This window comes from Apis mellifera, linkage group LG14 (genome assembly GCF_003254395.2).
Source record: "Apis mellifera strain DH4 linkage group LG14, Amel_HAv3.1, whole genome shotgun sequence".
Classification (NCBI taxonomy): Eukaryota; Metazoa; Arthropoda; class Insecta; order Hymenoptera; family Apidae; genus Apis; species Apis mellifera.
The window spans coordinates 3,192,733-3,218,993 of record NC_037651.1 but is presented as its reverse complement, the minus strand read 5'-3'; the positions used below and the strand labels follow the sequence as shown (position 1 = coordinate 3,218,993).

Genomic DNA, 26,261 nt, shown 5'->3' with positions numbered 1-26,261 from the left:
TAAAATAAAAAAAAAAGAAAAAGCTATTTTTCAGCCAAATTACACCCAATCTTCAATTGTCAATAATCGCACGATCAAATTACACGAATTTAATCTCTCCCATTTCCTTTTCTTCCTTAACAATACAAAAAAAATCTCTCCAACAATCCTCTTCCTCCAACTTCAACATATCGAGACCGGTTATCAAATATTATTTCCATAATTTTTAATCCAACTTTCCCGTCGAGAGATAAAAAAAACGCCGCCTCTTCGAGGATTCTTATCAAACTTTTTTTATCAAAGGCCCTCAAAAAAAAACCCTCTCCTCCCTCCCTCTTTCGAAAACTTTCCCTGAAAATTCAATTCCGTATTACTGGCCGGATTAATTATTCGAACGGACAGATTCTAAGGGCGCGAGGGGGGAAGGGACGTATTGCTCGTCAAAGATCGATTAAATCCACCTCCCCTCCCTCCCTCCCTGTTCCGCTGAATATTCCCTCTTCATAAATATGCTAATGTAGGACCGAGCACGGATGCAATCCGGCCGCATTTCGTCTGGCAATCGTTTTAACCTCTCTTGTTAGTCGGAGGAAGCAATCGGGGCTTGGATACACCTGTCTCCATCTATCACGGCCACCTTTCGTTATTTAGCGTGGCCTGTCTGTAATTGAGCGTACCACGAATCTGTCTCACCGGGAATTTCGCATAAATCATATCTCGCCCCAACTTGGAGGGGATCTGCATAAATCAATATCGATTGTTGTTTTATGCGGACGATTCTTTTCTTTTGTTTTTTTTTTTTTCTCCAGTTTCAATCGGAAGGAGAAGTCGATGGTTCGATCGATGATTCTTGCTTGGTTCAAGAAAGAAAGATGTTGCTGGATTTTCTTTTTTTAAATTCATTATAGCAGCAAGGATTCGAAGCTTGTTGAATTGTTGGGATTTTTTGAATAGTGGATCCATCCAAGAAGCGAGATTATTAATTTATTATGATACGTTTATTATTATATTTAAAGGAAAATCCATTTCAAAAGGGTTGAATGAATTTTTAAAGTGTTAATTTAGCGGTGTAATTTAAGGTTGAAAAGTTAGATCGAATTGATGTTTCCTTTCCACTTCATAAATAATAATATATCATTAGATTTCCTTTCGAATTAATTTAACTCGATTTTCGATGGCGAACGATCGATCTACAAATCAAATGAAATTATTAAAAGCTAAACTTATTGCTCAATTTTAATTTCCATTTCCTATATCGCAGCTATCCGCGAATGATAGAAAATATCTAATTCGAGAAACAATTATTCTCATCGAATGAAAAATTGGAACGTCGATTTTTGCAATTATTTTCAATATCTTTTCCCTCGAAAATTGATCAGCCCGCTTCGTCGAATTATTGCTTTTTTTGACACTGACAAAAATCGCCAGGGAGAGGAACTCGATCGAAAATTTCGCAGGCCGTTGTGCGGTTGTCCGACCACAAATAACTCACTCCACTAAACTCTGTTAGCTCTCTCTCTCTCTCCCTCTCTCTCTCTCTCTCACCTCTCGGCCATACAAAATTCGTAACAGTCCTCCACCCGTATTTACGCTTCATCAAACTACTTAGGCCGTATTATGACGAACAACAGACGGGGATGGATTATCGAATTCTCTGCTTATTCCAAGATTACAGCTCTCCATCACTCTCCGTGAAACGATTCTCTTGCAGAGAAGAAATTTCATCTCGTTAATCTAAAATCACGTAAGAAATTTTGATAAACTTTATCCATGTTTTTTCAAATTATCCAATTTCGAAACTTGGAAAAACTCGATCGAATTGGAAACTATAAATCAATATTATCGCTATAATATTCATTCCTTTCGAATAGTTTTCGAATACACGAGATACGATATCCATCTTTCAAAATCCATCTTCGCCATATTCACCGTCCAGGAAACGGTGGAAGAACGGAGAAGAGGTTAGAGGTTGTCTTTGTCGGGGGAGCAAGTGGACCGATAAAAATCTCGACAGCTTCCCTCGCGATAATATCGTTTCGAGATACTTTCACGGTGGATTCACGGATGGCCAGAGAGAAAAGAATACCGGCGACAAAAATACGATCGAGCCAGGAATCTTTCCAACCAGTTTCTCCGCGCCTTTTTCATTCAACCCGCGAAACCTTTCGATTCGATCCCGATGAAAAACTCGGATGAATAGATATCTAACCCTTGCGAAAGTGAAACCAGAGATTTTCATTCCAATTTTTCCATCTTCGCCAGTGAGATGAATTATCTTGTTGGTTGGCCTCCTAAAATTGGAATTTATTTCCCTTCCATTCGTAATCTTCTTCTGTCGTCGCACTTGCAACAATACCAACGACAATCGTTTTTAATAAAGAGTAGAGAGAAAAAGAGAGAAGGAGATAACGAGAGATACGAGACGGTAGAATGCATGGAAGTAGTAAGTGGAATAGGGGCGCGAATGGCCAGACGTGAGCGCATTCCAGTGACACCGTCACGAAACAAAAGGAGTGCATCAATTTCGCGTAAGCACGAGCTGTCCCTCGAATCACGACGTGTAATCACCGAACCGGTTTATTGTCCACCGTGATGAGAATGCAATCGTTTACCCTCTAACGAGATGAAACTGTAATTACGCGTTCTAATCAACGAATGCCATAGTATCGCTGCGATACCACCACAAGATTTCGACACCAATAATCCATTCTAGAGGAATCTTTCTACGCGAATTATTTTCAAATCGATGTTAGATATACACGATATATTATTTTTCAATAATTTTTGAACGAGATCTGATTTGAAAAGAAGTAAATTCGAGTTGGAAGTATTTAAATCGTTATAACACTTTCTCCTTAAAGAAAGAAAAGAAAAATTTCTGAGGAAGCGGGAAAATCAGTTTAAGACCAACCAAGGAAGAAATTAAGAAACTTAATATTTCCACGTAATACAATATCGAGAATTAAACTTTGATTCCTTAAAGTTTCTTTTAAAATTCCATAAAACTTTGTTGCGCATCAAACAAGGATATTGCATATTGAATTGAACGGGAAAATAAACGGACGCTTTTAACTTTCGAGTTAAATCAGTTAATGACGAAAAGCGACAAAAACTTAACGACAATACGATTATAATTATAATTTCTTTGTTCCATAATACGTCCGTGATATAGTTAACTCGACCAAAAAATCAAAAAGAATCTCACCGATCGTTTCGTTCAATAATTCAGCATCCAAATGGATCCATCCTCGTTATTCGAACGAATGATAATCACAAATAATGGAAATACAAGGATTATCAAATTTTTGGTAAAATTCGAATCCGATTCGACGGTGGAGAAATCGGTTTGGAAAGCGATTCCTCGATTTAATTATCGAGAATCTATAAAATGGTTGGGAACGATCTTGTTTGAGGAGAATGAAATTGCGGCGCTGCGTAAAAATCAGCCGAGCACCCAGATCCCTGGGTGGTATCGGCGAGGAAACGCGGCTATTTGCTTTCGAATCTGTCGGATTAATCACCCTTGGATATCTTGTCGTGCTCGATTGCCGATCCGCTCTATCGAAATGCGTTCGAACGAGTGAGTCATTTGCGAGAATATTTGATCGAATGTTTCTATTTATTTATTTTTCTTGGAGATAGATGAACAATGTTTCTTATTTTCCCTTTGTCGTGTGTTTAAATTGTCGTGTTTAGAATTCGAGATTTGTATTACGTCGATGTTTATATAGATCTTAAATTATTATGATTAAATGGCACGATTTCAAAATATATTATTTATACACGAATTTCGATGAGTAAATTTCACTGGGAAATTTATTCAAATTGAATTGCAAATAGGGAGAAAGATTCTATAATTATTTGTAAAAAAAAAAAGAAAAATATTGTATATATCGATAGATAAGATTGTGGAAATATTTCCGTGTAATTCTAAATAATAATCTTCTTCGCATCTCGAAATTTCATCTAACGATAAATCGTCGAATTCACTCGAGGATACTCTACCTGTGTTTTCCACACGAACTTACTTCTTGTTTGGGCAAACAATTTTCCAAATATCCTCATAAATACTCATCAGAATTTGCGATCGTCACTGCTCGTCATCACGGTACAACATCACCGCTCAACATCACCCACTTATTTTCCTTTTTGAAAACGAAAACATGGCGAAGAGGGAACGAAAATATAACATAACATCGTCACTCGTCGTTAATTCGTATTTGTATTCTTCTTTCTCTTCTTCTTCCTCGTCGAATCGTTCCTCTCACTGGCGATATCACTGCACACGTATTTCATCGGTGGAAATATCACTGCCGGTCGTTAATCGAAGTCTTTAACACGAGTTCAATTTCAATTAGAGGTTGATATCGGTCACGATCGTTTGAAAGATCAGAGATACCCGCGTTCAAACGTCGGCCACAGTGTGTTCAGAAACAGAAATTATTCCAGCTGTTTCGTCAAACACTTCCGCACGATTAACAGGCACCTGTGATGGGACAACGTGAATTGGCCGATATTGGACTTTGTAATTCCTCTACCACTGCCAGACAATTTACAAACGATTGCTTTTCGTTGCTTTGTGGACGATACGCGTGCATACTTGCTCGTTCAAAAGAGAACTCGTAGGAAATGTAATTTTCAAGATTGCATTTTTTTTTTTCTTTTTATACGTGATTTTGTGGAAAATGCTATGCATCGTAAGAAAATAGTGTAGCTTGTCTAATTGGATCATATTAAATTTATGAAAGTTATTGGAGATGAAGAAATATTCTTTGCACAGTTGGATAGTTGCAATTGTGAAGATTGAGAAGTTTGAAATTTTGTCTAAGATAAAGTTTTTAGAAAATCTTTAAAAAGTAAAGTACATAGTATTTACTTTTGATTAATTAAAAATTTTAAATGATTATAATATTATTCTGATTGAAACTAGTATTTTTAAATATTCTGGACAATATATGTATCTTTATATTACTTTGAAAACTTTCCAAAACTGAATATTTCAGAAGCAACTAACTAACAATATTTAAATCTCCCCAATTGAAAACCCATTTTAATTCAATATCTCACAATCTGAACATTTCTTTTAGAATTCTTCAAAATATTTATCTAAACATTCATCTTATATATTTCTTTCTTCACATTTCTATGAATACCAAAAAAACAATAGAAAAGAGAAACTTATTCCCCCTTTGAAAAATACATCTTAAACATATCTTCTTCGACAATCACTTTTCCCAAATATCCTCCAGAGATTCCACATCAGAGAACCAACATCCCTCCAATCATCCTCCCTGTTACAAAATTCAAAAATCTTCGAAACTTCGATCGTCCCTCCTCCCTTCTCGAACGAGAAGAAGAAAACAATGAAAAGGAAAATAGCGAAGGGAAGAAAGAAATCGCACGAGAAACGTCTGGAAAAGATAACAAGAGGTCGCTATTTATCGAGACATCTAGGTAGCGACTGGGTGGCACGTACGTTTTATTTACGACGCGATTGAACCGTTGCCAATCAATCCATCGACTTCACGTGTTTCCTGAGCGAGAGCGGGACGAAAGCCGCGTCGGCTGATCGATATCGAGCGGATATCGGGACGATATCGAGACGATCGTCGCGTGGAAATCTCCACCGTGGGAATGGAAAAAAAGTCCGAGAACGTCTTCCTGGGGAAGAATTACGTTCGACTGGCCGGGATATTGGATATATATGTGCGCTCTCGATGGAGACAGTTTCATCCTTTCGAAGACAGATGTTTCTTTTAAGGAACGATAATTTAATAATTATTGTATTTAACGCGGTGGAATGGATCTGACTTATAAAATTAATATATTGATAAGTAATTATTCTTCTATATTAGCTTTTATTTATAAGAAAAAGCTTGGGAACACTTTGCAATTTGTTATAATGAATGAAAGAAGAATTGGAGTATGCAATAAATAATAAATAACGTGAAATATTATTCTACTGAAGAGTGTTATTAATTTCTAAAAATTGTGTCAATATTAATCGTTCAGATTCACTTTTGTGAAGTTTAATGACGCATAATTTAATTTTCCAATTTTATTATATATTTTATATGACGAAAAGAAATAAGAATTCTGAATCAGATCGTAATCAGAGTTGAAAGACAAGTCATCACAAAGTAATAACGTATCATGTATCATCCTGAACAAATCGAGTAACTAACGATACCCAACATTCACACTCAATTTACGAATTCTAACGCGAGAAAAAAGGGAGAGAGAGAGAAAAAAAATGAAACTTGAAGCAACTGGTTGCGAAAACGAGGAGAACAAGGTCTCCTTGGAATATTCGGTGCGGAGGAAGAGTTCCTCAGAGGTGGCGTTACGCCGAATTCTTTTCGAGGCTGGTGGAGGAGGGGTGGTGGAGGAATGATCTCGTGTTTGCGAAGTTTTCGAGGGTGAGATAGGAACTATGAGTGGGTGTTGCGTTGCTTTCAGCGATTTAAGCGAGTAAGGATCTTTCTATTATTCGTATATTGTGTATTACTGGTGTTGGCAAGTAAATTTTAAATACTTTAAACAAAAAAAAAATAGTAAGTATTAATATTAACGAATAAAGAATATAAATGTTAAAAAGTTGTGACTAAATGTTGGATTAATTATTAGAAGAATCATCTTTGGGTGAGAGATTTCTAGTCCTGTGCTTCATCAGAACACTTGTATCAGAAGAAGTCTTGTTACTTAGAAAAGGAAATAGTCGTGTGCTTCTCCATTGCTAAAAAATCAAGTGAAATTTTAATTGATCAGTTGAGAAATAAACAAAAACTTGAGAAAAGGAATTCATGTTCTTTGAGTTATTCTTCTATTTTTGAATCATGTTTGTTCGTATTTTTTCAAGAAATAATCATTATTTCTTGTCATAATAGTGTAACAGTGATATAATTAGTGTGAATAATACGCTGTGAGCACGGAAAACTTTAATTTTATAAAAAATGTTTAGAATGTGGTCAAGATTATATTGACAGAGGAAAATGGTTTGAATATTTTGTTACGTTCTATTTTGAAAACAATACAACGTGGTTGCTTTAGGGAAAATTCATTCGAAAAGTTTTATTTTATCGTCTATTATTATTTATTTTACCGAAAGAAATAATAAACTGAAACATTTTTTTAACGAAACAATAAACAAACGAAAACAATTGTCAAACGTTTATCATTATTATTAAAATAATTGGAAACAAGACTCACAAAAGGATATTTATTATACAATAATTAATAGTCTGTTTCTTTCTATTAAATACACATGTATAAACAATTGTTGGTAAAATTCTGTTCTGCGTCAATTTTATAAAATTCTGATTATTTTTTTTAGTTTCAGTTGTTACAAAAACTATTGTTATTATGATATTGTTATATTCTATTTTATATTGTTTTATGCATATTACAATGCTTATATTTTATACTATAATTCGTATTATTGTACTATCAATGTAATTACAAATTATTACATCAATTATGATAATACACATTCAACGACACGTTTCACGTATCATGAACAAATATCTTCAAACGTGTTCAAACGAAAAAAAGAAGGACCAGGTTTTAAATTTCTTTGTATAAAGACACGTAAAGACTTTAGCCAACTCATCGATGGATAGAAAATGCACACGATACGAATACTTGAAAATGTATGAACAAATACAAAAGGAATACTTGAAAACTTCTTTCGTCGATCCATAACCTTTAGACATCAATCGAAATGGAAATAAGAAATATCGAATGTTTCAATCTCCTGAAAAGATTTTGCTTTTTCAAAAGAAATGAAAAAGATTCAATCGATCATTTTAATTAAAACTTCGAATTAACTATTAAAATATTCCGAAAATTTTTCACTTCCATCCATAAATAATACATCTACTATTTTTCTCACAAAATAACAATCTACGCGCAATTATTAAAAAAAAAGTATCGTTACAAAATTTTATATTACTTAAAAAAAATAAAATAAAATCTAATTTGCACACGTATATTTGCATTTTATAATATTAAAAAAACATTGAATATCTTGCCCGAATCTTTTTCAGAATCCACTGTAAAATAAATTTCATCCAAAAGTTTATAAAAAAAAAAAATAACATCCAATTAAAACTGGACATCACACTGGAGAACATCTAACTAATCTTTTAATCTTTCTCTTGATCCTTAAACATCACAGAGGAATGAATTCCCCTCCCGCTTTCTTAAAAAAAGAGAAATCAATTCTCAACTCCTTAAAAAGTAATAAACTTATTTACACCGCGACGAGATAAACTCTCTGAAAATTTTACATCCCTCCTCCACGTCCATCCCCGTGCAATTTTCTCTTCTACTTAATCGTCAACAAAAAAACACAACCCACGAATGTTTGAGAGTGTTGAGGTCGGCCTTAATAAAACTGACGAAGAACGATCAGAAGTGTGCCACTACGAGATCCTTCGAGATCAACGGAGAGAAACGAGATTGCAACGAGGCGAGAAGAGAAAGAGAGAAAGAGAGAGACCTTCTCCAGTCTCAATTTTGAAAATTACGTTCCTTCGCTTATCTCCCAGCCAGCCAAGGATCTCGCATCTCTCAACCGTGTCTCGTTTCCTGTTTCGGCGGGCGTGAACCTGTTAAGCAGGAAGCAAACGAGCCGTCATCACGGATGGAAAATTGTTTGTCGAGGGTAGGGGGCGGCGATTCAGGTGGGCGAGGTATCGGGAAGCCGCGGGTTGAAAATCGTGGACGAGAGGGAAAGTGAGCCCGGTTTATTTACCTATACGGCCGATGTTGCGGTGGAACGTGTTTCCACAGCGCTCGATAATTTTATATACGCGCGTGAAAGGGAGGGGAGGGGAAGGATGTGAAATTTTTACAGCATCCGAAGAACGTGAGGAGGGGATCGTTGGTGGTGTTTCTGTGCGGAATTTTTTGGTAGAAGAAGACGCGTTTCGAGGTGATGCTCGAGAGATTTCCGTGAAAAAGTTTTGGAAAGAGTAAACGAATTTTAGGCGATAAATGAAATTAAGAAAGTAATAATAAAGATTGAAAATATTATTGGATATTGTAGAGATACAGATAAATGGCAAGCTTTAGAAGTTGATAAATATTGAAACGAATGAAACATTTTCTAATAAGATTCGAAGTTGGAAATCAGATATTACGATTCATGGAGAATGTAAACAAATTCCAAATATAAATTTCGACAAGTAAAATTATCCAAAACCAATTTGAGTTTGCGATTTGAAAATTGATTATTATAATTCCTTCGTTGAATATATAGAGTATTTAAAGTAAATCTTATATCTTCCTTCGAGTCATCGAGCACATCGAAAAATCGAATTTCTTTTGATTATGAAGAAACTATTTATTAGTTATTAAAAATGGAACGTCAAGTGAAGAATATTTCGTATTTCCCAAAAATTAAGCTCGAGAAAACAGATACTATGCATCGTTCATAAATGCAAGAAACGAGATCCTATCACTTATCTTCGTCGTCACACGATTCCAGGTCAATCGTCGATTCTTCATACAGATCCTTCGTGTTTTACGGACACGGAAATAAAATAGTCGCATAAAACGCGAAACGAACGAACAGCAAATAAAAAAAAAAAAAAATCCCTTTCCTTCCTTAAAGTACGATTTAAAACTCTTGCGAAACTATCAGACAGCTTAACGAAAACAAGGATCGAAGATTTGAAGTACTCTGCGAAGTTTAATCCTCCCAAATCCTGACAAACAAACTTTCTATAAAACGAGTTATACTCCCAACTTCGGAGAGTAAAACTGATGCCACTTAAACTGTAAAACTATAAAATATTTAATCACGAAAAAAAAAGACGTAACACGCATGTATTGCTCCAAGATTTTTCAAAATAAAGAAATTTTTACTCGTCTTTTCATCCTTCTTCTTTTAAGTTCTCAAATGTAAATAAAAGTGACGAGATAACATTGAATAGTTCATGAAAAAGAAGAAAATGAATTCTATCTATCTATATTGCTCTAAAATTTTCAAAAATTTATTAATGTAATGAATTTCCATTGATGTAAAACAGTGATATATTAGCAAAACTAATCACAAAACCGAGAAATAAAATCTTAGATGAAAACTTTATATTATTAATGATCGTTTTAATCTCTATTGGTATAAGATGAGTATATAATTAATAGAAACTGGTAATACAAATGAATACAAATGCTCCTATTCTATTTCAATTTCTCAGAATGATCAAGTTTTACACTAATGTCACTGATCATAATTCATTTGCACTATGCAGCATTAGTAGAATTGATAACATAAGCACACCTTCAAAATACTAAACATTAAATCAGGAAATTTATAGAAGAAACTGATACGTAGAAATTGCAAAAATATTATCTTCAAAATTTCTCATTATCACTTGTAATAAAACTAATAAATTTTGCTTTCCAAGAATGCTCAACAAAACTTTTATGTCACTATGAATTAAAAAATAAAATTAGTGTCTAAATTCGTTGGTAGAAAATTTTTCATATAAATTATAAAACCAAATGAAGATTGGAATCATAGCTAAACGATATAACCAAAAGAAACTACGAAAAAAGAAGTTTAAAACGGACTTTATTGCACACATATGTCCACGAATTCCAAGGAGAGCGGAGGATTGACCATCCCTTAAAATCCCACACTCGATAACTTTCGAAAACACTTATCTCAGTTTCCCCACAGCCACGCGTTTCCACGACTTTATGATCTAAAATCCAGCAATCTTCTTCCCCGACCTTTTCATCCCACCCTAGATCCGCGAAGAAATATGTTCACCGCCGCAAAAATCTTAATCAAAGCCTTCGAAAATCCCCGATGTTGCGATGCGTAATCCATCCGACACTTCAACACTATACAACTCCTATTATAAAATCACCGTGTGTATATCCGTGCGTGAGCTTTCTCGTTCCGAAAAGGAGCGACAAAGACAGGGAAGAAAGAAAGAGAAAGAGAGAGAGAGAGAGAGAGAAAGAGAGAAATCTGCGTCGATCGGACACCTGGCGCGGCCAGGTATTCACGCGTGGCGATCTCATCACACTGGAGCGAAAACAAGCAGCAAAAGAATTACATTCTACTGGATGTCGTTGGATCACGGTTGGCATCCAACTGTTAACTCGGTCGCGCGCACTTGCCAGCCTCCTCCGTTGATCACTTATACAGACTTATTCACCAGAACCGGGTTAAAACCGAGCCACGAGCAAAACCGGGCATATATCACCGAGTATATCACCGACCAGACGAACGAGAAGCGGGCAAGGAATGGAGCCGTGCGCACTCGGCGACCGCCGCGGCAAGACTGGGGTCTGCTACCCGGCCGGGGCAGCTGCCATGGCAACCCGACCACCCCCGAAACCCACGATCGGCTCTTCTCGCTCTTTCCTCGGCTTTCCGCAATCATCGCGTCCCTTTCCAACCCGCTGTACCTTTCGCTGCACACACTCGCTCCTCTGTCCTCCTCCAACCACCGAGCTTTCACGCCTGCTTCTCTGTCCGTTCTACGTTGTTGTCCCCCTCGCGCCTACGACTTCTCTCTCTATTCGTCTATCTCTCTTCTATCCTCCTCCCCTCGTACGATGTTTCTCTCTCTCTCTCTCTCTCTGGAGCAGAGAGCAGAGCTGGCCTCGCGCAAGCTCCGATCGCTGCCGGAGGAAAAGTCGCAGAAGCTCGTGGCCTCCAGGAGAATCTCTGCCTTCAAGGATGATATTCCGTGTCTTTCTCTATGTAGAACGGTACGCGCGAGCGCGCGTGCATGGACGCTTTACCGCGCGATTCTTATGACTCTTGCGATCGGTGGTGATCTACTTCCGATGACACGTTACGGTTTTCTGACGATTTTATTATATATACATTGTATTGTAACGTAGTGATTCAGGTTTTAAAATGTGGGATATCCGTATCGTAAGAATTGGTATTTATTTTTTTTTTAGAAATGTGCGTATCGAAAGATAATATATATTGGATTATTCGTAGACAATTTTTTGTTCCTCTGTGAAAATTACGAATCTTTTTTTAATTCTTCACAAGTAATTTCGATCATTGTTCTGCATCGAATATAATTCCTTAATAGCGTCGAATATTAAGGAATAAGAGTGTTCAACGCCAAAACTCGATTAAACGTTTAAAACTTACTTTCTCGGGGAGAAACTTTTGTTTGCGAGAAGTTAACTTGAAACAACTGTTGCTAATAAAGAATTTGCCAGAGATTCCCTTGTTACTTGTATATCCCGCTACAACGTGTTAAGTATAAGATAAGCTGAAGTATAAAATTGATTTGTGAATGAATATTTGAATATTTTTATTTATAACACTGTTCCATCGATTTTTGATCGATTTAAAAATTTTGATTAGATTTTCTGTTATTAATTATCGATCTAACATTGAATATTCATAAGGAAAAATAGAATAACGATTCTATATAAATTGTTTCCAATATGAGTAAAATGATTAAAGTTAAAATGTATTTTCATAATTTAAAATAAGTATTTCTTTAATCTTCATAGTCGTTCTACACGAAGAGAACAATAAGAATTCGTAAAAGGCTTCTTATCTATCTATATTTTTAATGGAAACTATCTATAAATCAATATACACAAGATTTGAATCGCAGTTTTCTTCACGTTCCATCAACTTTCTTCGAGGAATATTCCTTAAAGCAGGACACAAATCTGGCTTTACCTTTTTTTAAATCCAGAAAAATATGTTTGATTGACGCACATTTCTAAAGAATGTTCGGTACATATACGAATATCCGACATTCAATTTATACGTTCCAAAAAGATTTTAAAATGAATAAGAATTCTACTTGTTTTATCACCCTTTCCAAAAATTACCCGTGTATCCATATACAAAAAATAATATGCACATTTAATATTATATTATATTATATAATTTAATTTTCATCGTATATCATGAAATTTATAATTATATTTTATAAATTAAAATTTTAATTAATACCGAATCACAAAATTTTTTGATATACAACTTTTAATTCAATATCTGTCACTGTTAAATTCGATGAATCTCGCATCAATTTTTCGAAATCCATTTTATACTCCAATCAGAGATTGAATTCCTATGTATTTTAAGGTTTCGATGTTGTAGTATTTGTTATTGTTATTATATATTTGATAAATTTTTTTTTAATCCGATATCGCATATATATATTGATATTTTTATATATATATCGTTACTTGACACCTATACTTGTACGAATAACTTAAATCTTATCGATGATTCAATTGTATTAGAAAAATGTAAAGAAAAAAATGATAAGTTCATTTTTGTATGGAATGAAAAGGACGTTTCAAAAGTAATAGAAAAATTAAATTATTAATTACTAATTATTAAGTTAAATTATGAAATTTTTGAAATCAATACTTAATTTAACTTAGTTTATTAGTTGATTGACAAATATGGATGTTATTCTTCACTTATATTCAGATAAAATTTATTCTTCTTATCACAAGAATTTCGAATCCAATTGCCATTACTTGCTACATCTACCGTCAATTTACATTCCAAACGAAAGAATTTTATTTTCTTCGACCATTCTTCCACACTTTCATCTCAAACAAGAAAATGTGCAACTTTAAAACGTCTCGTATTGAAATAATATTTTTGCTCAAAGGTGAAGAACATGTAATTTTTCGTAACAATATTCGAATATCTTGCTTTTGCAAATTTGATCTTGCTAGAAATATACAACAATTAATATTAATATCTTTCACATACTCAGGCAAAGATCAAGCTTCTAACAAAAAAGTCAGAGAGAGAAAAGAAAAGAAGAGAAAGAATCAGAGACAATCATAAATCCAACGATTATTCGTCTTAGAAAAGGGAATAAAACGAGCATCGCCTTTGTCATTCTTTGGAATGCACTCGAAACTATCGTTTTATCCCAGATGAATGCTAGGGTTGAAAAAAGACGCTAGCTTCTGATGGATTCTCTCGCTCCACTGTCTTCCTCCTAAGGCGACCGGTATAGATTACAAAGGAACAGCTTGTAGGAATGTCGAGCTGGTTCCTCACCGGGTGAGAAATACCAACTCTTGAATTTCTTCTTCCTGTATCCGTGCATCGTGGAATAAACGACTTCATTTTCACGCGGTTCACAAGAGAACTGTTGCAGTTCATCCACTTTGCAACAATTGTCCTTAACAACGTTCTTATTTTTCCATATGCCAATTAAATATATATACATTTTCGAAATTATCCTTTGTTATCTTTCGTCTTGGTCGAATTTCAGATTTCAAAAAAGCGTTGAAGTTATATTTCACGATGAAATCGTGAATCGTAGATTTCTGTACGTTTCTTTCTTATTCAAATAGAATTATCTCCGATAATTTTATTGAATGAGTATCGATAAAATTTTACTTTATCATCAAACGTATGTTGTTCTACATGTAAAACAACTTGAGTTGTATTCATAATAATGATAATATTAATATTACATTACGTAACACGTTTCAATTTTACAACTGTAATACAATATTCCCTGATAATGTTATCTCAATTGTGCAAGTATGATAATAAGTCCCTTCGACTTCCCACGCAGAACAACAACAAACAATGTAACTCCACCATAAGGAAAGTCAAACATCTCAAAGGGGTGATGCATGTACAGCAGTTAAAAAAGAAAACCGAAAAAGGAACATATGGAGTAAAACTGTGCGAATATTTAATATAAGAGGAATAAAAACAAGAAGAAGGGAAGAAATGGAAGAGGAGAGGAAATTCTAAGAGGGAAAATTCTGGAGAAAGAAACTCAAGGGAAGCAAGATGGAGAAAAATAATAGAGTTTATGTTGAAGAAGAGAAGAGGTCGAAAAAAGGGGTTGCATAAGGGTTAAAGCAGATTTATCGTTAATAATTATCTTTGAAGAACGAAGGAAAGGATTCGCTTTAAGTTAATTGCGATTTGGACAACGAGTTCCATCTATTTTGTAAATTCGAGGAATGGATCGAAGATATCCATTTTATGAATATTTTCTTACTATTTACTTTATTTTTTTAGAAATATATACGTATATGTATATTTAATAATAAATTATCTCATTTTTATATTTACAAGTACGAAAAAAATAATTCTAATTGAAATTGAAAAACTAACTTCTCCAATATTATCGTTTTATATCCAAACTCAAACAAATACAAAATCTCTTCTTAGATTTATCCTCTTTAATGTAATCAATAGCAACAGAAGATGATTTTAAAAATTAATAATTCAAGGGAAAACGATCGCATATTCCCAATCCAAATACACTTAAAACAGCCGGTAATGCATTCTTCTCTCTTGAAACGAGAAAATTCCTTTCGAATCATCGAACAAAATAACTCTCGACTACCCCTAACTACACCCTCCCCTCCCCTCCCCTCCCCTCTCCCCCATTGACATCCACCCTCTGCAGAAACATTTTCCAGAAATGTTACCGGGAAACGAAACCGAACTTTCCGCCCGAACCATTCATTCGACGGTACAAAAATTAGCATCCCGTGTTTCCACGTGGAACACGTTCGCGCCAGTAACCCAGTTTCGCATTCATCCCGAAATCCTGGCTGGATGTACTGAACGAAAGCAACCAGAAGAAGAGAGGAAGAGAGAGAGAGAGAGAAAGAGAGAGAGATTTTTTTTAAAAACCATCAACCCAACGACAAACCACGAAGACGAATCGGCTGGTGGCCAACGTTAATTACCCTTTAATTATCCTTGGTCGAGCATGGTCATTAAGTTATACAGAAATAGAGGATAAGGTGGGTGGGTCGGTCTCCTCGGTTTTTCTCTCCTCTCTTTCTCTCTCTCTCTCTCTCTCTCTTTCTCTCTGCGGAGAACGTCCCTCCGCATTTTCTTGGCTCGAGGAAACCTGGGGGTTGACAGCGTTCGGAGGAGGGGAGGGGATTTTAAACGGTTCTTAATTTAATTTTAAGTAGATTCGGATCCCTTTCCAGCGGTGGTAATGGCGCCTACCGGGATTTAATCGTGCCGCCTCAAGGAAATAATTGTGGAAACTGAAGAGCGGAAGTTTTGCCCTTGCTCGAAATCGATCTTGTTCCGATTCCAGTGTGTGCAGGGGTGTGCGGGTATTGGTGGTGAAGAATAGGAGAAAATATCAAGTTGAATCGAAGGTAAATTTATATGTTCGTTACACATTCGATCGGAAGTATGTTGGGGATTAAAGGGGAGAGTGTCAAGCTTTGGTTTTATTCTGTTTTAAAAAATCTAAAATTATATCTTTCGAATATGAATTTAATATTTATTGAAACGTAGGGATGTGTAAATTATTACCTTGAATTCGATATTTTTAAATATAAAGTTAAAGAATATAAAGGTGTGTAAATTTTTGTAAATGTAAAGCAAGATATATTTTCTTGCTGAATATAACGTTTTATATTTTTTGAAAAAAATTTAAATATTTTTCAATGTTCGATTGAAGTGCAGGGATGCGTAAATTATTATCGTTATAAAGAGAAATAGAATAAGCCTGAATGTAACGTCTCGAGTTGTTCTTGAAACGTAAATTTAATTAACTTTTAAAAATCAACTCGAAGATGATGATCGTGTTATATTAATCAAAGGTAGACGAGCTTATGTTAAAAGATAATGCAATTAGAACGCAGTAATATCGTTGATAGGTATTAATGACGCGGTTTGAATTAATTACACGCGTTTCTGCGTAACTTTATCCGAGTTCGAATTATCGACGACCCATTCTGAACCCTCGATATCGTGCTCGGTATTTCTTTCTACCTATTTCTTTCGACATTTACCAACTTCCCTTCTTCGGATAAGTATTGGAAATTAATTTCGATTTCAAATTGGATTAAATCGATATTCTTTGTTATTACAGTCTATTTCAAAGGGGAAACTGTATGAAATGTAAAAGTAATCGTAACATCGATCGAATCGTTTTATGAAATCTTGATTGTACAACGTGTCTTCTCTTTTAAATTCCTATTTATTCCTATTTAAGTATCCTTTGAAATTAAAAAATACTAGAATAATTTTCACGATATAACTAAATATATAATTATCTTTTCATCTGAATAAAAATTATATATTAATCTTATCAAAATTTGCTTCGCTATAATCTTCGATAATTGGAGAATGATCAATTCGATTTTGTCGAACAATTTTAGCGTTAAAGTTTTCAGATAATATTTGAAACGTGATACGTTCGATGGAATTTCCTCAACATCCTCGACACGGTAGATCAAATTCTAATATATATTTGAGGTTAAGATCCATCGAATTTTTCCACGTTGAATAATTGAAGAGGATAGGCCGGCATGTTATCCCATTCCCGTTTTAATTATTTTCACGCCTAATTTGCGAAGAGAATTGACACGCTTGTCTCTCGATATTTTCTGTTGAAGGAACCAGTGTATAATTAGGGATCAGGTGGTGAAAAACTGGAGCACGGGGCGAGTATGCAATATCAGACAGGGTGACAGGGTTATTAAAAAATTCCAAATTTTCATATAAATTCCACTTTGACGATCGCAATATTTTGTTCCAACGCGCGAACACGTAAAGGCAACTATATCGTTTGTACAACAAAAGTGATTCAATTTTAAACGAATATAAAATACATATACATATACATATATATATATATATATATACATTTGATTGGTAAATTTAAAAAAGATGAATTATTTATTTTAAATTTTTTAAAATTTAATTTTTTAGCATTTTTCCTAAATTTTATAATGAACGAAACGAAGTTATCAAATATATCAAAATGATATTTGAATCTTAGATATTTTATTTTTACTGAAAAAGTAGATATTTTTGAAAATCTGAATATTGCATTTCATTAAAATATAAATACAATTATATATTACTTATCATGGATAAAAAAAAATGGATGAAAGAAAGATTAATCGAAAATTTCAAAATTGCATTATCCGTGATACAAAAAATTTGAAATAGTCCACTAATAAAATAAATGATTGAAGTTATGATAAATGATGTGCATCCACGATAAATAGCAAAATTTCTGATTGGAAAATAAATGATTTCCAATTCGTTTACCACGTAAAAATCAATTCGAGCAGATTTATACAGAATTGTTTTTTTTTTTTCTTTTTCAAATGATTTTTTACGTAAAAATTCATTCGTCAAGCTGAAAAATGAAAGCTCGTAATTGATATAAAAATTTATTTTCTTTTTCGACTTGCTTTCTTGTTTCCTTTTTTTCTTTTTTTTTCCAATAAAATTTATTAAACTACAATTTTTAATATGCACGTTTATTTCATCGATTCTACTTAATTTGACGAGTTATTAAAGATATAATCTCTATTCCCAAAAATATAATAGGATTAATTTTATATTCATAAGAGGAAATTTTCTTTGATTTATTAAGAATAAATGACAAACGACAGGTGAAATCAACGATGTAAATTAACATTAAACGAATTAAACTTTTAATTTTAAAATTATTCCAAAAATAATTGCGAAAAATTTAACATCGCAAAATGGATTTGATTCACACATTTACATATCATCCATAAATAAATTCCAAATAATAATAAAATTAGAAATGAATCTTAACAAAGAATCAATTTTTTTTTTTGTAAAAAGAAACTATCCACCGCAATAATAAATTTACATTTTCAGAATATAAAAGATGTAACAATGGATAAAATTTTTTTTTTTGTTTGCAGAAAAGAAACCGTCTATCTTCTTCGCTTGCAAAAACAAGAATTTTGAAAGGAAGAAAGAAAAAAACAAAGTATTTTCACTCTGTAGTCCGAAATTTTTACAATGCTATCCCGTTACAACTCGTACTCCCGCGCAATTTCTTCCACGGACACAAAGGACTCGTATCACCGGTTATACATTGCGCACAGAATATAATTTCACAGAGGAGTGATGCTTTTCCATCTCGTTTCGACTGCTACGCGTTATTACATATTAAAATCGAATTCCTTCGTTTCGATTCATCCCCGACGAGACAAGAAGTCGCAGATAATAGAAAATGTCCCAATGACGAGCATGAAAAATCTAAACGACAATAATCGAAACTGGAATGATAAACGAGCGACGACCGATCAATTATCGGGGTGAAATTATTTTGACGGAGGAAAGAGGGTGAAAAGAATCGATGCTCATCGAAATCTCCAATTAATAATCCGTTCTCTCAACTGTCGCACGCACTTCAATGTTTATCCGTTATTACTAAACGTGAATTCTCGTCTCGATTTCTCGTCGAAATTTCAGCATTAAAGTATTTTTCTTTTTTCCTTTATTATTATTATTATTATTATTATTATTACTTTTCGGTCGAAATTTATTTTTCATTTCGATTAAATACTTGATCCTTCGCGAATAAAAGATTTTATTTTCCAATTTCAAATTTTTTTTATTTTATTTTAGATATCTTTTAAATATTTGAAATAGAAGCTTTGATATAAATATTCCATAAGTTGTTTTGGTTTTTTTCAAGGAACAAGTTTTCGAAACTGATAAATGTATTCCGGAAAAAGATTTTCTTTTTTTTTTTTTTTAACAAGAGATGTGTATACGAATTTATTTATCTAAAATATACAGTATAATTCCACAAACTTTTTTTATAAAAATTCATTACCAAATCAGAAGAATAAATATTTGCACTACTATCACTTTGCACAATGATATTACAACTGATATTAAAATCGATGCAATTCCTGTTATAAAAATCTTTTTATAAAATTCCCTCGCGGATCAATTCCTCTCAAATTCTTAATTCCTCAAAAAAATCGATCACAATCCAAACCGTCGTCGCAAAACACTCCGAGTACAAAGGAAACGTAAGAAAGCGTTCAATCGTCAAGAAACGTTTCATCGCACGCACACACGTGCAACACTTCTAAGCTCCCTACATCGATCTACTTCTCTCATCCTTTCCAAAAAAAAAAAAAGCATGCATCCCGAGGATCGATTAATTAAAAACCGTCTGCCGGTATTATCTAACAGCGCCGTATTATCGAGAGCTCGAATCTGTAAAATAAACCTTGGAGAGCCCGCTCGGAGCAGAAAGGGACAAGAACGGATAGATAAGATTGCGGAAAGAGAGAGAGAGAGAGAGAGAAAAAGAAACGAGAAATTCGTTCCACCGATTGAATCGAGGAGTGCAGAGGCGATTTATCGACGACTCGAGGGAGGGACAAGTAAATGAGGATGGCGTGGCGTTGGAAAAAGAGACAGAGAGACAGAGAGAGAGAGAAGAGAGAGGTGTAACGAAACGATAATAACGCTAATTGATGCGTCGACTGAATCGATAAAAATCGGATGAAGGATTGGGCGCAGAGAATCGTTGTTTGTCGGAGCGACGAGATACAATTTATGGTCGCCGGTTATATTCGTCTCGTAATCACGCGACCCGTGCACGCGACTTGTTTTCCTTTTCGAGTTTCGAGAGGTGCCGTCGAGTTTCGAAATTTCTGTTTGTCGATTTGGCCTGCTCGTTGATTTTATTTCTTTTTTTTTTTTTTTTTTTTTTTTGTTGCCACGTATAGGGTCGAAACAAAATTTTGAAGGTTCGATGGTTTTTGCCGAGATTTTTTTCTCTCTCTCGCGAGTTTGTTTTTCGTGGTTTTTCTTTACGTGTGATTAATTCATTACATTTTCAATTATGAATTAATAAAAATTATATATATTAGGATTGAAAAGAAAATTTGAGACAGTGTTATTCAGTTAATTTGACAGTAAAAAGAATAAATATTTTCTATAATAATAATAATTCTGTAATATAAATTATATAATTATATATTTTGTTAAAAACACGCGCAAAAGTCAATCTCCTCTCATTACAATTATCCTCGATAGTTTTCCAATCAGTCACGACTAATAAAACTAAAACCAATACCGAGTAACCGATGAGAAAGGAAAGTGGAAGGGAGTAAAAACCTTAAAAAAATCCTTGGAGAAACCATCCACGGTTAAACTATCCAAGTTGAACGGTCAGCGCGGGTGGGTTGGCGTGTCGAGAACTCGTTTCTCCGTGTCGATCGAGGTGAAATTTCGTGACGACTTTTCGTCCGAAAGGGTTTCGAAAACCCCTGGTGATCCACGTGGCCGCCACGCTCGGGTTAAGCTGTGTGGAAAAGCTTCCGAAAACGCGGCTTCCCGTGGCAATAAATAAACCTGATAAGCCGTCCACCGTGTTTGCCAACGTTTTACTATTACTTTTCCATCCCGCCGCCATTATTCTTCATCGTTTCCGTGTCACGATGAACGAATCTCCCAGATCCCAAGATCCTAGCCTCTTTTTTTCGAAGACTAATATCGAATCCTTTTGATCGAATCCTTGGATCGATTTTCCGCAAAAATAATTCGAAGAACTGTTATAATATAATATTTATAATTGTAAGATTTTTCGATCATTAATGAATAACAAAATTATTAACAAATTAAAAAAACTTGTCGATTACACACGTGTATCTGTGTAAAGCGCATAAAAATCTTGATTGGATGCAATTGTGGAAATTGTTTGCAATTTGCTCAACAGGTAGAAAACAAAGAGGGGAAAGCGTATTAGAAAAATGAGTGGAGGGTTCTTAACCGAATCACACGGTAAATAAAATTGATAAACCCGCAATATTGACTGACAGTATCCTATTATTCCTCCTCGATTCCGCTATTAGTCTTCATCGTTCGCTCCCGAGGAACGAACGTTTACGCGAGCTCTTGATCTTCATGACTCGGTATCATTAATAATGATCTCTTTTATCGAAACCTGCCCCACTTGCTAGCTGCCATTATTCTTTTTCTCTTTATACTACTTTCTCAGAGTGAAATCTGCTTAACAATATTTTTAGGATTTAAATTAAAATGTAGTGATAATTTTAGAAAAAAAGAAGAGGTTAAAAAATTGTAAATTTACAATGATTTGATAAATTTTGTTTCTTTCCTCTAATATAGAATAAGTTAAGTGCAAATTTATGGCATTGTAACATACATACAATTAATTACAGCTGCATTGGCATAAAATATTAACAAATAGTATTTTGGATATACATAGTATATATATAATTAGAAGATATTAAAAATTGTTAGGTTATATTCAAGTTACAAGAGTGGAAAAATTATCTTATGAACAAAAAATGTTGCTACGAGACAAATGAAATGCTACTGTCACATCATCACAACGATGAACGTGTCATAAAGCCATAACAAGGAGCAATTCGAGAAGGTGGAGACCATATCCCCTTGGAACTATTTCACCTACTACACCATCTACCTAATCTCCTAGTCACCAAGGTGGATGAGATACTAGAGGTCCTAGCAGAATTAAAAACTGTAAATTTCAAAAATAAAAGAAACTTAACAATTGTAAAAATTATATTTCTACAAATATCTTCACTTGATAATTATGACTGCACTTTGAAATTCATTATATATATCTATCTAATATTTCATTGATCAACAAAAAAAAAAGTTTCTTACTCTTTCTTACGATAGCCACAACGAAATAATATTTGGAAAAATTTATAAAATACTATTTCTAGCATTTTAAAAAATTATTATTCCAATCGTACGTATAATTTCCATTTTGTTTTCAAATATACATTCTCTGCTATCGAATAAATCTTCAATACGTTCTAGAAAAATCTACATTACATGAAATAATATTATTTCGAATATTATTTCTAATAGCTATTTTCCAATATCTTTCACTTGGAACGTATCGACTCGAATAAATCGAATTCGACGTCTCTTTTGCCTCCGTTCTTTCTTATTATCCCTTCAACGAAAAAAGAAAAAAAAAAGAAAAAAAAGAAAGGAAACATTCGCAACAAATAAAGACCCATTTGCAAACGACGATGACGACGTTAACGTGGCTCCACCGGTTTTCCGCAGCGCGTGTATCAAAAGCACGTGCTCTGTTGCGCGACGAGCAAAAACAACGTGGCGCATAAAAGCGAGGGAACGAGGTTTTGTTTCACCGGGGCGCAACAATTCGCGGCTCGTTGCGAGATTTTTCGAAACGCGTTTCCGCGCTCTCGAAACGATTTTTCTTTTTTCTTTTCTCTTTTTTTTTTCTCTTTTCTTTTTTGGCAATTTACGGCACTGGAGGAACCGCGTTCCGGTCGAGAGCTTTCAGCTCGGCTGTGTTCCTATAATGAGGTGTCAAAAAATTTCGAACGTATTTCGTTTGGATTAATTGTGTATAAAAAAGAAGAGAGAGAGAGGAGGGGGAGAATTTATAAATGTTTAGAACGAAATTTGTTTGATCAAAGGTGAAATTGATGCTGGAAGATGATGAAAACAAGTAGGTATATGTATCAATAAGTTTCTATCTCAATAAATTACGATTTTAATTTTGTCAAAAGTTATTTTCACGTTTTGAATGAAACAAAATATATGAAATCAATCATTTTATCGGATTTGATTGTTTCAGGATTGATAAATTCTTTGTTAAGCGGATTTTGAATTAGAAATTATTATTATATTTGTGATTGTTAATTTCTGCTTCGAATTGATATACACGAGTTTATAATAATTGCGATATGTCAAAGGAATTGCAGTGTCCGAATTGAATGAATTTAAATGTATGATCAATGGGAAATTCTAATATTCTATATGCAAATTGGAAAAGATATTGTTTACACTAGAATATTATATGCAAATCAATCAAGATATTGCTTCCTCAAAAATTTTTCACTATAAAAAGTAAATGAATCTATAAGAATTAAAAAAAACAATTTAATAATAAGTAATCGTATAATTACAAATTAAATCTTATAGATCTGAATCTCTGAAATAAATAGAAACAAAATACTTTATGAAATAATATATGAGTTTTGATAAAAATCAATTAAAAATCAAATCCTCGTTACAAAAATTAAATCAAAATTACCAGAAAAAAAAAAAAGAAAGAAAAAAGAGAAAAGAAAAGAAACAAGGAATACTTTAATATCTTCGTAATATTAAAATTCATCCCATAAGATTGCAAATTAAAAATTTTTCAACTTCGAAATCTAACTATTCGAGCGTCTTTCCACGGATAAAGAAGAACGGAGGGATATCAAACACTTTGGGTGGTACTTTTTTAAGGAAATGTCATCGTTTATTCGTCTCTCGACTCGACGAGAAGAAATGGAATAGAATTAAACGAGCCGCGGATCTCTCAGACATGGAAGTTCGACGGCTTATGTCATACGCGGCGACAATTCAAGAGAAGCACTTTAAACTTCGTCAATTTTTTACCCTACGGAAATTGAACGCCCTTTTCCTCCCCCTTCTTTTTGCGTTCCTCCTTGACATGTCCTTGTCTCGATGAGACTTTCCTTCTCTTTTTCTTTTATCCGATGAAAATCATCAAAAATTAAAACCGGATTCATTGCACTCTTTTGTACATAAGAAAATCCTACATAAAATATTCAACGAAATTTTCTTTTCATATTGTTCTCAGAAATCTTTGATTAGAATGCTAGCAAGAGTAATAATTTAAGAAATAATTTTAAAGTACTAGTCCGTTTTAATATTTCTTTTATTTCGTTATTATATATTATTGGAAAAATATTTTTAATACCGATTAAACGATAAACGAAATTAAAAATAATAATGCAATTTTTTTTTTTCTTTTTTTGAATGGAAAATTGTGTGAATATAAAACGGATGGGAATATTAAATCTGATATGCGGTAAATATATAAAAAAAAAAAAAAAAAGGAATAATAATTTAAACTTTTGTTTTCGAGAAAAAAGGTAGTTGAAACGTACGGTTAATAATTTCAATACCGATTGAACGTACAGTTAATAACTTTAATAATACAGTTATCAGGAATAAAAGCAATTATATGTGAATATATGGAAATATTACAAAATATCAGTAATACACAATTTATCGATTCTTTTTTATAATACATTCAAAAAATTAATATTACGTTGAATGTTAAGAAAAATTGGAGATAGAAAAATATTTACTCGATATTAATTTTATAATGATTCTAAGAGAGATAGAAGAAAATAATTACTTTTTAAAATTTTAATAATCATTCAGATGATGTAAATTTTGAAATTATTAATTTTTGTAGCTATTAGATGCTTAAATTTTGAATTATTTCCATTAAAGTGAAAAAATTTATTATATAATTTTAATGTTAAAATTTGAGCTTTGAGAATTTGAGGATAGATTAGAGTAATTTGAATTTTGGAGTTTCGAAGCTACTTCAATTACAATTTTCTGCTCTAACATTATTCAAATTAGAATCTACAAGCTTTGGAACTATTTACATTCAAATTTCCAAATTTTCCAACGATCGAATATTAAAATTTGCAAACTTCTCTGCAGATTTTCAAACTTCAATTCTAACGCTCGATATTTTTGAATTGTAAAAAAAAGCTATTGAACTCCATCCATAAAATTAGCAATTTTTATGGTAAAATTATTTCGCGGAGATATTATTTAAATTCAAATTTCTAAATTTTTAAACCATCCAACAATTATCTTGTGATATAATTATTAAATAACTATTATAATACCATAAAACGAAAAATTTTCAAACTATTAAACTTTGCATTTCTGTATCCGATTAAAAATTTCAAATTTTAACGTCATCATCATTTTTTTCCCCTCCAAACTTTCTGTAAAACTAAAAACAAAATATTTCGAAACAAAAAAATTCGCGTGCCTCGAAATCATTTTCCAAAATTTTCAAAAAACGAATAAACGTCGAAATCTCGGAATTTTTTCACTATCAAATATTCAAACCGCAATTTTAATATTGCAAAATTCAATATTTTTCAGTTTCTAAACCTGTTCAACTCCGCAACTCGCCACCTATAAAACTAGCGATTTTTCCACTCAAAAACTCATTCGTCCCCCCAATTCATCGCGCAAAAAAAAAAAATTTGTTTTTTTTTTTTAGTTTTTTTAGTTTCCATAAAATCCGCAGTAAAGCGTCGATTTTCAAGGCCTTCGAAACAAAAAAAAAAAAGGGAGAGAAATGGGCGAAAAATATCGATTTTGAAAATGGATGAAACAGAGCGTTTCCTATGGCTCGTGACACGACACCGTCATAAATAATTAACCCCATTAATGTAAATGCCATAATGTCCTGTAATACGCCATGTATTTGCCATTTCGGTTTGGTTAATTTTCCAGAAATATCGCACCCGTTTCGTGTCTTAATTACACTCGAAATATGGAGTTGAAAAACTTTGGGAATGAAACGTTTAATTACAAACACTTTGGATGGAGGAATAATTTTTAAAAAATTATTTTCGATTCAATTTTTTTCGCGTTGAATTGCGCAATGAAATTGATTTCTTAAGATACACGATAAATCATCGCA

The 26,261-nt window shown here is 33.3% G+C and overlaps 1 protein-coding gene and 1 long non-coding RNA gene across 4 annotated transcripts in view; one reads left to right on the top strand and one right to left on the bottom strand.

Moving 5' to 3' along the window:
* LOC412926 (dipeptidase 1) overlaps window positions 1–11,393 on the bottom strand; it is a 148,306-nt gene extending 136,913 nt beyond the window's left edge. For both annotated transcript variants that reach the window (XM_016916214.2, XM_396377.6), the window contains exon 1: window positions 11,052–11,393. The gene's annotated coding sequence lies outside the window, so the exon portion shown is untranslated. The remainder of the gene's footprint in view (window positions 1–11,051) is intronic.
* LOC102654450 overlaps window positions 1–19,278 on the top strand; it is a 186,326-nt gene extending 167,048 nt beyond the window's left edge. Inside the window, exon 7 of one of the 2 annotated variants that reach the window (XR_003306085.1) lies at window positions 18,646–19,278. This is a non-coding gene — a long non-coding RNA (uncharacterized LOC102654450). The remainder of the gene's footprint in view (window positions 1–18,645) is intronic. The other variant, XR_408570.3, reaches the window with a different exon arrangement.
* The last annotated feature ends 6,983 nt before the right edge of the window (window positions 19,279–26,261 follow it).